Below are 13,475 nucleotides of genomic sequence, written 5' to 3' on the forward strand. Positions count from 1 at the left end.
CAATTTGGGGATAAAATTCGGTCCAAGCTATAATGCCCCGTATTTATGGACTAGTGCCAAACAAGGTACCATATGACCATGAAAGTAAGGTGTATAAGATATATTAAAAGTAGGTAGTATTTAAGTAATTTGAGATAATTCTTAATTATGTGGGTAATTGATTAATTATTGGTTATTGGGAGATTAACAAAATTAATCAAGTGATTAGTGGATAATTCATTCAAAAATGCGGATAAGATTTGATGAACCATGTGGCAACCCATGAAATGGATTACAATTCCCATAATGACTCATGTAATATGTGGAAAGGTGTCACATTGTTAGTACATTTAACATGAGTCAAAATCTCTTTAAGGCAAAAGCCTTGAACGTGATTTGCATAATATATGCACTTTAACTCATGAAAACTAATATTTACTTATCCCTTAAGATTAGAAGAAGTAAACCTCTTATTTCATAAAGACTAAATACGTGATTTGGCATGGCCGAAGCTGCAATCACGTATTATTTTGCGATTTTAAGGAAGTCCGGTATAATCTTTCTCAAGAATATCACACGGATTTCGCCCTATTTTGATCCGTCATTACGTGTTCCATCGCGGTTAACATGCATTAGAGGGATTTTCGAGAGAATCGTCTCAGGCATGTTAAGGCTATCCCTTCTTTCTATTGGCATTTTCTATACGACACAAATGGAACGAGCAAATCCACAAATTCCATAAATGGCTCTATTCATAGAAGTATTAGAGATATCTATGTTCTTGAATTTTTATGTGTCATAATATTGTATCATCTGTTCATGGGTCTCAGGAAAAAAAATGAAAAAGTTGAAAAGAGTTTTCTTTATGATATTAGTCAACGGCAAAAATGGTCTTATGACATTCTGAAAGATTTTATTAACGTAATTTTCATGCATTGCATTCATGTAAATTGACCCATGACTAGATGGCGTTATATATACGTATATATATATATGGGATATGGGAAAGGTTATGGCGTTATATACGCACCACCACCTGATCAGCTGGTATCCGTTGATGATTTTTCCCACAGTGGCCAAGATGATATGATGCGATGCCCTCAGAGGCTGATGATGTTATAAAATATGTACCTATGTACGACATGACATTCATACGCATATGCATGATACTATAATTATTTTATGATTTACAAAGTTATTCAGATTTACAGGTGGAGTCATTTACTCTATATTTCCTCCATGTCTGTTATGCACTTATTTATGTGTCTTACATACTCAGTACACTATTCATACTGACGTCCATTTTTTCCTGGGGATGCTGCGTTTCATGCCTGCAGGTCCCGATAGATAAGTCGAGAGCCCTCCAAGTAGGCTATCAGCTCTGCGGAAGATGTTGGTGCGCTCCATTTGCTTCAGAGTTACTTATTTGGTTAGTATGAGTTAGATGTGTATTGTTTGGTATGGCGGGACTCTGTCCCCACCTTTATGAAAATTATGTATTCTTAGAGGCTTGTGACAAATGTCATGTACGTAAAAGATTGTATGGCCTTGTCGGCCTATGTTGAGTGTTCAAGTGGTTATTTTGGTCTTAGAGGCCCATATGTCTTGTGTATAAGTTGGCATTACCTGTTAGATTCTACCTATTTCATGGCAGCCTTGGTTCAGTTATCTATGGTAGTCTGACATACAAAGATACTTTATGTTGGTACTCGTTGAGTAAGGTACCAGATGCCCATTGCGGCCCATCAGTTTGGGTCGTGACAAAAGTGGTATCAGAGCAGTTCCATCCTAGGGAATCGACAAGCCGTGTCTAGTAGAGTCTTGTTTATGGGTGTGTCATGCACCACACTTATAAGTAGGAGGCAATAGGGCATTTAGGACTATCGCTCTTTCTTCTTACTCTAGATCGTGTTGTAGAGCTCAGTTGTAAGAACTCAATTTACTAAACTCTATCTTATTCATAGTACGACGATACCTACATCTACTAAGAAGGTCGGTAAGAGATAGAGCTACGGAAGTGCTGATTTAGAGGAACTCAATTTTGCATCATGCTTATGATGAGTAAATGTGAGGTCTTCAGCAGACCATGCATGTACTAAAAGATATAAGGTTCTTGATAATGAGTTTTAAGGCAAGGATACTGTTACACCCCATATTTTCGTACATGAAAATACGCCATAAATAAGTTAATGAGAGCCCGAAGTGAGGTGTCACGTCCCGCAGTATTGCATTACGGTGATGTCACGTTTTGCAGTGCTAAGTTACGATGATGTTGCACCCTAAAGTATTGTACGTTAAAATTTTATTTTCAGTTAACCGATGTAAGACTCGGGGATGAGATCATCTTGACGTTAACGTACTTGCGCTATTTATAGCAAGCAATAAATAAGTGTTATGAAGAATAAGGGGGTACACGGATTAAAGAAAACAAGTTTCGTTGAAAGTGGTCAATTTGGAATAAAATAAGGGTCGAGCAATAATACACGATAATTATGAAATACTACCATGTAAGGTACCACATGACCATGATAGTAAAGTATATAAAGTGTATTAAAAGTGAGTAGTATTTTAACTAATTTGAGATAATTGGTTAATTATTCATTTAAGTGGGTAAGTGTAGGAATTGTCTTGTCCACGTGGGACCATGACAACTAAACTAAACTATGACTAATATGTGTGCTACGTTGGTGTCATACTTTGGGAGCAAGAAGTCTTGCTAAGCATTAATTATAAATGGGGCCTACCAACCAAGACACTTAAAGAATTCATTTTGAAACTAGAGAAATCATTTTTGAAACTCAAGCCTTTGGATTTAGGCTTGCTAAGAACGGTGGAACTCACCATTTTTCAAAGACCTCTTTATCTTAGAACTTTTTCATGCGAGATATCATATGACCATGGTAGTGTAATATATAAAGTATATATGAAGTATTTTAAAAATAAATAAAATTTTAAGTAATTTGTGATAATTTTTGAATTATGCGGGTAATAGATTAATTACCGGGTAACGAAACATTACCCGATTAACTAATAAGTGGATAAACTTAACAAAAAATTCACCTCTCAAGGAGGTACGTGGCAGCCCCCTCTCTTTATCAAAGTGATTTATCAATCACCTTTAATAGGTGTCAAAAGCACAATTTGAAAGTCTTATCAAGACTTTATGGTTACCTTTATCAAATCAAAATGAGACAAAAGAAAGCATTTCACTTAAAGGATCAAAGGCCATTATTCTACCAACTAACGTGAATAGCAGAAGCAATACTTTGGCATTTAAGCCAAGAGGCATTTCTAGTTCATCCAAAGTTCCCTAGGTTAATCAAAAAAATTCTGCCGTGGATTTTAAAATCCAAGAACTTGGAACAGAGTTGTTTAGTCCAAATTATTTAGCCAAGATTCCATTGGAAATTCAAAGAACAACAACAATATTGTTCAAATAAATTCCAGGAACAGGTATGTTAAGGCTAAGCTCTTCTTTCATTTGGCATGACCCCGTAATTACTTGAGTTTGATAACAATACATCCTACTACCCGTTTTATGTTGTACAAGACATATAAGGAAATGTTCAATTTTTAAGGTTAATGAAAGGTTCGGTACTAGCAGCAACTTAGGATAAATGAAAGCTTTTTCGTATGACACTAACATAATTAGATAGGATATTATTATATATTATTTAATCAATCAGATCTCTAAGCTAGTTAAAATCTTACTTGTAGTTCTTACGTGTAAATAGTTGGCGAGCAATTAATCCCATGAAACAATAGGACATAATAATGTACTGTATGAGTCAACATTAATAATGGGTAAAGTAGAGGTATAGAGAAAAATTCATATCCCTGAATTTACGTATATTTGTCTATTTAAAGAAGTAGTCCTATATATATACTTTTCCCTCTACTAACGGGAAGCGTGTTCATAAAACCAATTGTTAATTTGCATTTCATGTTTGAATGTACAACCACACCTTTTCAATTAAAGGTATCCATGATATTCGTAGAAAGAAGTGAAACAAATAAAGAACCCAATATAAGTTAGTCTTATGCACAAAATTAGGTGCAACCTCCTGGGAAATACTACTGCCTTCGTCATATGATTAAGAAATTTAGGTTGACAAAAGGCTCATATATGATTAGTATTGCAAATGTTATCATAGGCAACTACTTTAAATACATGCAGGAGGTTAATATTTTCTAGTTTTGTAAATTACCACATTCTTCTTATCAGGACTTCATATTCAGTTGAGTATTTCCTTCTTCCAGTCAAGAGAGCAGAGAAGTTACATATATACAGTATTAAAAGTATTTTTATTACCATCGAGCTATAATCGATGGGCAGGCCCCTATTGGGCAACCTCTGATCAGATGGTAAGTTATATACCGATTCTACTGTGGTCGAGCGCATATGAGCGAGCCCAGTTGGTCGAGATACAGATCCTAGTATGGCCGAGCGCTTATGAGCGAGCCTACTACGGCAGAGCAGATATATATATGTATACCGAGCCTTATAAGGCCGGACAACTATTTTACTTACTATATTGAGAGAATTGAGTCAGTATCAGTAGGTAAGCATATCTTCAGATTATCTTTGACTTCCAACTACTTGCAGTTATTATATTATCAGTTTAGTTTCAACTTTTAGTATATTGCCTTACATACTCAGTACATTATTTCGTACCGACGTTCCTTTTGCCTGGGGACGTTGCGTTTCATGCCTGCATGCCCTGATAGACCGGCCGAGAGCCCTCCAAGTAGGCTATCAGCTTAGCGAAAGATGGTGGTGCGCTCTATTTGCTTCGAAGTTGTGTATTAGGTTAGTATGATTTTGATGTGTATTGTTTGGTATGGCGGGACTCTGTCCCGACCTATATGACATTTATGTATTCTTAGAGGCTGATAGACATATGTCGTGTACGTGAAAGATTGTACGGCCTTGCCGGCCTATGTTTTGAGTTTATAAATGATTATGTTGGCCTATTAGGCCCGTATGTCACGTGTATATGATGATTTAATAAGAAAGATACGTTACATTGGTACTCGGTTGAGTAAGGTATCGGGTGCCCGTCGCGGCCCATCGGTTTGGGTTGTGACAAAAGTGGTATCAGAGCAGTTCTGTCCTAGGAAGTCTATAAGCCGTGTCTAGTAGAGTCTTGTTTATGGGTGTGTTGTGCACCACACTTACAAGCAGGAGGCTACAGGGTATTTAAGACTGTCACTCTTTCTTCTTACTCTAAATCGTGTGGTAGAGCACACTTATAAGAATTCAAGTCCCGAGCTTCTATTTTTATTCATAATAAGACAATGTCTACGTTCAGAAAGATGATCGATAAGAGCTATAGCTGTGGAAGTGTTGGATTAGTGGAGCTCAACTTTGTATGATGCTTATGATAAGTAAATATGAGATCTTCAGCAGATCATGTGTGTGCTGAAAGGTGTAAGACTCTTGATAAGAAGCCTCAAGGCAAGAATGTCTATCCCATCTTTATGGTAAAGGACAATGAGAAATTAAGAAGATAAGTACAAGTTTCAGCAAGTAAAAGAAGCAAGATGAAGAAGGGTACAAGGCGCCCAATTAACAAAGGTTATAATTGAGGCAGATGAACCTAAGCCTTTTGAATTATATTCAATAGTAACAGAGGTATATACAATTGGTTGTACCTCTTCCAGATATGCCCTATGGGGGTTAACAAAAGTAGTATAAGAAGATATGATGGATGAATTGATTGCGTCAGTTGATATCTCCGAAGAATATTTCAAATGTGCTAATAGATCTCTTTATGAGACACCTAGATAGTGCACTCTAAAATAGTGCAGCCAGATATGAGTACTACAAAGACATGTACTATAAGCCTTGAAGGAATAATATTATCTTAGTGTGGCTCCCGCCCCAGTAAAGAAAGAATGCTAGGCAATTGAAAGTAAAGGGATGGAGCAAAGGGATCTAGAGGAAAAAAGAAAGTTTTGTTCGAGTTTTTAGAATAAAGCAGTAGACATAGATAATTAGCGGGAGATGAGAATAGAGTTAATGAAGCATTATGAGTAAAATATGATACACGGATGTTAACGGTAGGTCAACAAAAATGATGACAGTATTACAGTATTTACAGTCAAGTGAGAGGAAAGACAAAAGATGACAGGCCTTGAGACAATGAAAGAATATAGCCCATAAAGTCATATCCCCACTTCGAGAAATAAGTTCGCAACTCTAATGTAATCACCAAAAGGAAAAGTTAAACCCCAAAGTAATAGAAATTAGTATGGGCTGGTAAACCTGATAAACTAAATATGAATTAGGGACTGAATGATTGGAAAGTACTCAGCATAATGGTAATTTTAGATTTTGTTCCGGCAGTAATAGAATGGACAATGAAAGAAGATTCATGAGAAATTCTGAGAATGATCACTCAGGAAGACGCTTCACTAAAGCAAGCAATGGAAGCGAAGTTAATCTTAAGGGAATGTATGAGCCAGTTACACTAAGTGTCACCGTCGTGAGTAAGAAATTTTATTTTCATTGGTACAGAAGGATTACTGCAAGGAGAGTAAGGGTCATCGATGATGTGAAAGGATGCCAAAGATGAAAAGGTGAAACATCTATAGGCAGGTCGTCGTAGCTCCAACTCTTAACACTCCCCTAAAGGGGGGAATATGGAGTGATGTGGCATTAAGTCAGAATTAAGTGGTTCTAGTTAATATGGAATGGTAAAGGAAGAATGCGATAAATGAAAGAGGAATGAGATGGCACTTATCCAAATCTTACAGATGCGATACAATTCAAGAATATTGTGCAAGCACGAACATCAAAAATTCTATTGGGAATACGGTATAATAAGTTCACATCTTTACAAGAGTTAGAGGGTCTTCCCTAAGTACTACAATAAAGGACTAGTTGAGGAAATGAGGAAAAAGGCTTCAACCTAATCACAGTGACCTAAAGAGAAAATGGTCTTGTAACAATAATTTAACAACAACAGTGTACGTCATCCATAAGAAAGAGGAATCTACCGTGGGTAGTGAACGGGAAGTAAATCAAAAGAAATATTCGAAGATCATATGAGTTGTACGGAATTTCCGGCAAGCGTGGGAGACTAAGCTAAGCAAAGTATACACGCAACAAGGAGGAAGAAAGATAAGGAAAGGTAAAAGCTTACGTTAAAAGAAATATGAGAAGGAACGAAAGGAATTATTTGATCAATGATCCTAAGTTAGTCACATTATTATGCACTCAAGATTTTAGAAAATTATCCATGGAGCATATATATGGAAATCGTATAGCCGTAAGAGACTCTGGTATAAGTTGAAAATAAGGAATTAAGTTCAGGTTATAGAAAAAGGATTGAATTGTTGGATGATGGTATTATGGGTATTCCATAACGCCCATGAAAGGTTAAGGTAATAACTGATACCATGAGCCACAGATCGGAAGATAGCTTAAGCCTATGTAAAGGCTAATCAGAAGGAAGAGGAAACTAAAGAATTACATCACCGAAGTAAATCAAGAATCTGATTATTGGACCTAGAAAAATTATAGAAGTTGTGCTGGAGAAGATGACAGAATAGCTCTTAATAGCAGACGTTCAATAGAAACAACACAACGACTATAATCTATAATGGCTCTACAAGGAAGCCAGTTAGAAGAAGTACCATCCTAATAAGAAGTCAGTACGAAGCTCCCACCGGATTGTGTATGCACCAAAGGTGTAAAAAAAAATTATAATAAAGCTTCAAGTATAGACGTGAATTGTATCTATGTGGAAGGGAGGTCATGAAAGAGATAGAAGATACAATGTGAGATTTTAAGTAAGTAAGGAAAAGGTGAACAACATACATGATACTCAAATACAGAAAGTTATGAATAGTCTGTACTGCAGAAAAGAGACTATAAGCGCGGGATTCAATATCCAGGAATGATAGCGACAAGGTTTTAGGAAGATTAGAATAAGGATAAGAGAAGGCGAGTGAGAAGGTGACGAGAATGGATAAGTCCTAGGGATTAAGCCCATGAAAACAAGAAGAGCTGATGGTTTCTCTAAGTTATAGAAAGCTCAGTATAGCCTGAATGAATTAAAAGGAATCTAAGACTAGTAACATTTAGAAAAGATGGAATGCTGCCCTGATAGTACAATGAAGGTATAATTATGATGGATAAAGGATGACGTTTAGGCTTTCGAGTGAGTAATGATTGAAGAGGCTTTCATGGATTGTACGAGATTAAAATACCCACATAAGTAAATCACATTGGGATGCCATGAGATACGGTTATGAAAGCAGGGTATCGCCCCAGGTGGATCAATCTAATCATTTCAGATGTTCCTCGATAAAACATGAATCCTAGCAGTAATATTACTTAAAATGTTAAGTTATCAAGGGTGGACTATGGATCAAAATTGAGGTGAATCAATAATGGATGGGTAAAAGTTATAAAGTGTGAGAAGAGATTAGGCCGTCATTCTTAAAGATGAACAGTAATGTGGAGGCATTAAAGGACATAGATTTATACGTACGAGATAAGCAATGAAAGTAACCTGAGATTATGTAGCAGACCTCAGTAACGAGAAATCGAGGTAAGTGTTATGGTATAGTATGACCTATGTAGATGCAGTAAAGTCATACGAATGGATAACCATGTCTATAAAATAAGATATAGCAGTATCGTAAGTTCGACAAAATACCAAGCAAAGAAATTCAGGATTGGCTAAAAACTAGAGGAAAAAGGAAAGGAGAGTTGCATAAGGACACATACATGGTTAGTATCGTAGGAGATGCATGATGGGAGGTAGCAACAGTTATGAGATGGGAAAGTATTTGATCACAAGTCATGGCATGGGAAAGAGGCCTAAAGGGGGTAATACCCTGACCTTTGGACTTATTCACAGAACAGTTGCCTAGATGGCAAGAGGACTACTAAAGTATTCGCAAGAGCTATGGGATATGAGAACGATAAGCATATCAGTCAACATTCGAGGACGAATGTTCCAAAGGGGGAATGATGTTACACCCCCTATTTTCGTACATGAAAATACACCATAAATAAGTTAATGAGAGCCCGAAGTGAGGTGTCACGTCCTGCAGTATTGCATAACGGTGATGTCACGTTTTGCAGTGTTAAGTTACGATGATGTTGCACCCTAAAGTATTGTACGTTAAAATTTTATTTTCAGTTAACCGATGTAAGACTCGGGGATGAGATCATCTTGATGTTAACGTACTTGCGCTATTTATAGCAAGCAATAAATAAGTGTTATGAAGAATAAGGGGGTACACGGATTAAAGAAAATAAGTTTCGTTGAAAGTGGTCAATTTGGAATAAAATAAGGGTCGAGCAATAATACACGATAATTATGAAATACTACCATGTAAGGTACCACATGACCATGATAGTAAAGTATATAAAGTGTATTAAAAGTGAGTAGTATTTTAACTAATTTGAGATAATTGGTTAATTATTCATTTAAGTGGGTAAGTGTAGGAATTGTCTTGTCCACGTGGGACCATGACAACTAAACTAAACTATGACTAATATGTGTGCTACGTTGGTGTCATACTTTGGGAGCAAGAAGTCTTGCTAAGCATTAATTATAAATGGGGTCTACCAACCAAGACACTTAAAGAATGCATTTTGAAACTAGAGAAATCATTTTTGAAACTCAAGCCTTTGGATTTAGGCTTGCTAAGAACGGTGGAACTCACCATTTTTCAAAGACTTCTTTATCTTAGAACTTTTTCATGCGAGATATCATATGACCACGGTAGTGTAATATATAAAGTATATATGAAGTATTTTAAAAATAAATAAAATTTTAAGTAATTTGTGAAAATTCTTGAATTATGCGGTTAATAGATTAATTACCGGGTAACGAAACATTACCCGATTAACTAATAAGTGGATAAACTTAACAAAAAAATCACCTCTCAAGGAGGTACGTGGCAGCCCCCTCTCTTTGTCAAAGTGATTCATCAATCACCTTTAATAGGTGTCAAAAGCACAATTTGAAAGTCTTATCAAGACTTTATGGTTATCTTTATCAAATCAAAATGAGACAAAAGAAAGCATTTCACTTAAAGAATCAAAGGCCATCATTCTACCAACTAACGTGAATAGCAGAAGCAATACTTTGGCATTTAAGACAAGAGGCATTTCTAGTTCATCCAAAGTTCCCTAGGTTAATCAAAAAAATTCTGCCGTGGATTTTAAAATCCAAGAACTTGCAACAGAGTTGTTTTGTCCAAATTATTTAGCCAATATTCGATTGGAAATTCAAAGAACAACAACAATATTGTTCAAATAAATTCCAGGAACATGTATGTTAAGGCTAAGCTCTTCTTTTATTTGGCATGACCCCGTAATTACTTGAGTTTGATAACAATACATCCTACTACCCGTTTTACGTTGTACAAGACATATAAGGAAATGTTCAATTTTTAAGGTTAATGAAAGGTTCGGTACTAGAAGCAACTTAGGATAAATGAAAGCTTTTTTCATATGACACTAACATAATTAGATAGGTTATTATTATATATTATTTAATCAATCAGATCTCTAAGCTAGTTAAAATCTTACTTGTAGTTCTTCCGTGTAAATAGTTGGCGAGCAATTAATCCCATGAAACAATAGGACATAATAATGTACTGTAGGAGTCAACATTAATAATGGGTAAAGTAGAGGTATAGAGAAAAATTCATATCCCTGAATTTACGTATATTTGTCTATTTAAAGAAGTAGTCCTATATATATACTTTTCCCTCTACTAACGGGAAGCGTGTTCATAAAACCAATTGTTAATTTGCATTTCATGTTTGAATGTACAACAAAACCTTTTCAATTAAAGGTATCCATGATATTCCTAGAAAGAAGTGAAACAAATAAAGAACCCAATATAAGTTAGTCTTATGCACAAAATTAGGTGCAACCTCCTGGGAAATACTACTGCCTTCGTCATATGATTAAGAAATTTAGGTTGACAAAAGGCTCATATATGATAGTACTGCAAATGTTATCATAGGCAACTACTTTAAATACATGCAGGAGGTTAATATTTTCCTAGTATTGTAAATTACCACATTCTTCTTATCAGGACTTCATATTCAGTTGAGTATTTCCTTCTTCCAGTCAAGAGAGCAGAAAAGTTACATATATACAGTATTAAAAGTTTTTATTACCATCGAGCTATAATCGATGGGCAGGCCCCTATTGGGCAACCTCTGATCAGATGGTAAGTTATATACCGATCCTACTGTGGCCGAGCGCATATGATCGAGCCCAGTTGGTCGAGATACAGATCCTAGTATGGCCGAGCACTTATGAGCGAGCCTACTACGACAGAGCAGATATATATATGTATACCGAGCCTTGTAGGGCCGGACAACTATTTTACTTACTATATTGAGAGAATTGAGTCAGTATCAGCAGGTAAGCATATCTTCAGATTATCTTTGACTTCCAACTATTTGCAGTTATTATATTATCAGTTCAGTTTCAGCTTTTAGTATATTGCCTTACATACTCAGTACATTATTTCGTACTGACGTTCCTTTTGCCTGGGGACGCTGCGTTTCATGCCCGCAGGCCCTGATAGACCGGCCGAGAGCCCTCCAAGTAGGCTATCAGCTCAGCGAAAGATGGTGGTGCGCTCCATTTGCTTCGGAGTTGCGTATTTGGTTAGTATGATTTAGATGTGTATTGTTTGGTATGGTGGGACTTTGTCCCGACCTATATGACATTTATGTATTCTTAGAGGCTGGTAGACATATGTCGTGTACGTGAAAGATTGTACGGCCTTGCCGGCCTATGTTTTGAGTTTATAAATGATTATGTTGGCCTATTAGGCTCGTATGTCACGTGTATATGATGATGTAATAAGAAAGATACGTTACATTGGTACTCGGTTGAGTAAGGTATCGGGTGCCCATCGCGGCCCATCGGTTTGGGTCGTGACAGATACTTATCCACTCTTATGGTAAAAAGGAATAACATAATCGAAAGGTAGATACAAATTTCAACAAGCAAAAGAAGTGGCTTCAACAAAGAAGGGTACGAGGTACCCAGTTAATAAAGATTATCATTATTTACCATTTAGGAAGGGAGATATAAGCTTTTTGAGTTGCCTTCAACAGTGATAAATGTATGTACAACCGGCCACACCCATCTTATTTATGCCATATAAAAGCTAACAGAAGTAGTATAAGAGGAGGACGAATATCAGGATCCAGCTGGGGTTAGGGTAACCCAAATTGGTTAATGGATTGCTTGCATTAGTTGACATTTCCGAAGTATATTTCGAATGTGCTAATAGATCTCCTTGTGAGACACCCAGATAGTGTACTCTAAAATAGTACAACTAGATATGTGTACTACAAAGATAGGTACTAGAATCCTGGAATGGGTAAATATTACCTTAATGTGGCTCTCGTCCCTAGTAGAGAGAATCTTAGGCAACCCAAAGAGCCAGTAGATGGAGGAAGGGGAGCTAAAAGCAAAAGAATGTCTTGTTAAAGTTTTCATAATAAAGTGATAGATAGAAATATTAGCAGGGAAATATTAAAAGATTTAATGAAGCAGTATCAGTAAGATATGATACATGGATGACAACGGTAGATCAAAAAAAAGATGATGATGATGACAGTATTACAAAGTCTACAGTCAAGTGAAGGAAAATTCGAGAAGTGACAGGCCTTGAGACAGTAAAAGAAATTTCAGATATCATTCCGAAAATAATAGAATGTACAATAGAAGAAGATTCATGAGAAATTCATAGAATGGACATTTAGGAAGACGCTTCCTTAAAGCAAACAATATGAGCAAATTTAAGCTTAAGGGACTGTATGTGCCAATTATACTAAGTGGCAGCCTTGTGAGTAAGGAATTTTGTTATCCTTGGTACAAAAGGATTACTGCAAGGCGAGTAAAGGTCATTGATGATGTAAGAAGACGCCAAGGATGAGGAGATAAAACATCTATAGGAAGATCATCGTAGCACTAACTCTTAGTACTCCCCTAAAGAGAGGAATATGGAGTGATGTGGCATTAAGTCAGAATTAAGTGGTTCTAGTAACTATGGAATAATAAAGGAAGAATGAGATAAGAATGAGAAATGGATAGCCTTGCACTTATTCAAATCATACAGATATGCTATGATTCCAGATCATTATGCAAGCATGGCGTCAAGGAAAAGAAGTAAGGGTTCCTGCCCGAGATATTATTGATAAATAAGGAGCCAGTGTAGGAGGTAAGTTAAGACAAAGTAAATAACCCAGGAAGAATGACACAGAATATAGATATTCAAGAAGAGCCTAGTTATGGCTAGACAAGAAGATACCGACAGATCAATAGATCATGCAAGATAAACATAGTGAACCCCAACATGGGGAATTCAGTCTCACAGATATGACATTGTAACCCTTGAGAAATATTCATATAGGAGTTGGAATAATTAAAGGTACCGTGCGAGTATTATGAAAATAAAAGAGAAACCCTATGGTCAAAATATCAATTTAGAAGA

At 36.3% G+C, this 13,475-nt stretch overlaps 1 long non-coding RNA gene across 1 annotated transcript; it reads left to right on the plus strand.

Moving 5' to 3' along the window:
* Nucleotides 1-3,140: 3,140 nt before the first annotated feature.
* On the plus strand, nucleotides 3,141-11,809 carry LOC142181157 (uncharacterized). The gene is made up of 2 exons (XR_012709543.1): nucleotides 3,141-3,432; nucleotides 11,543-11,809. It is a non-coding gene; the product is annotated as an uncharacterized LOC142181157 (long non-coding RNA).
* Nucleotides 11,810-13,475: the final 1,666 nt, after the last annotated feature.

Source organism: Nicotiana tabacum, chromosome 5 (genome assembly GCF_000715075.1).
Source record: "Nicotiana tabacum cultivar K326 chromosome 5, ASM71507v2, whole genome shotgun sequence".
NCBI lineage: Eukaryota > Viridiplantae > Streptophyta > Magnoliopsida > Solanales > Solanaceae > Nicotiana > Nicotiana tabacum.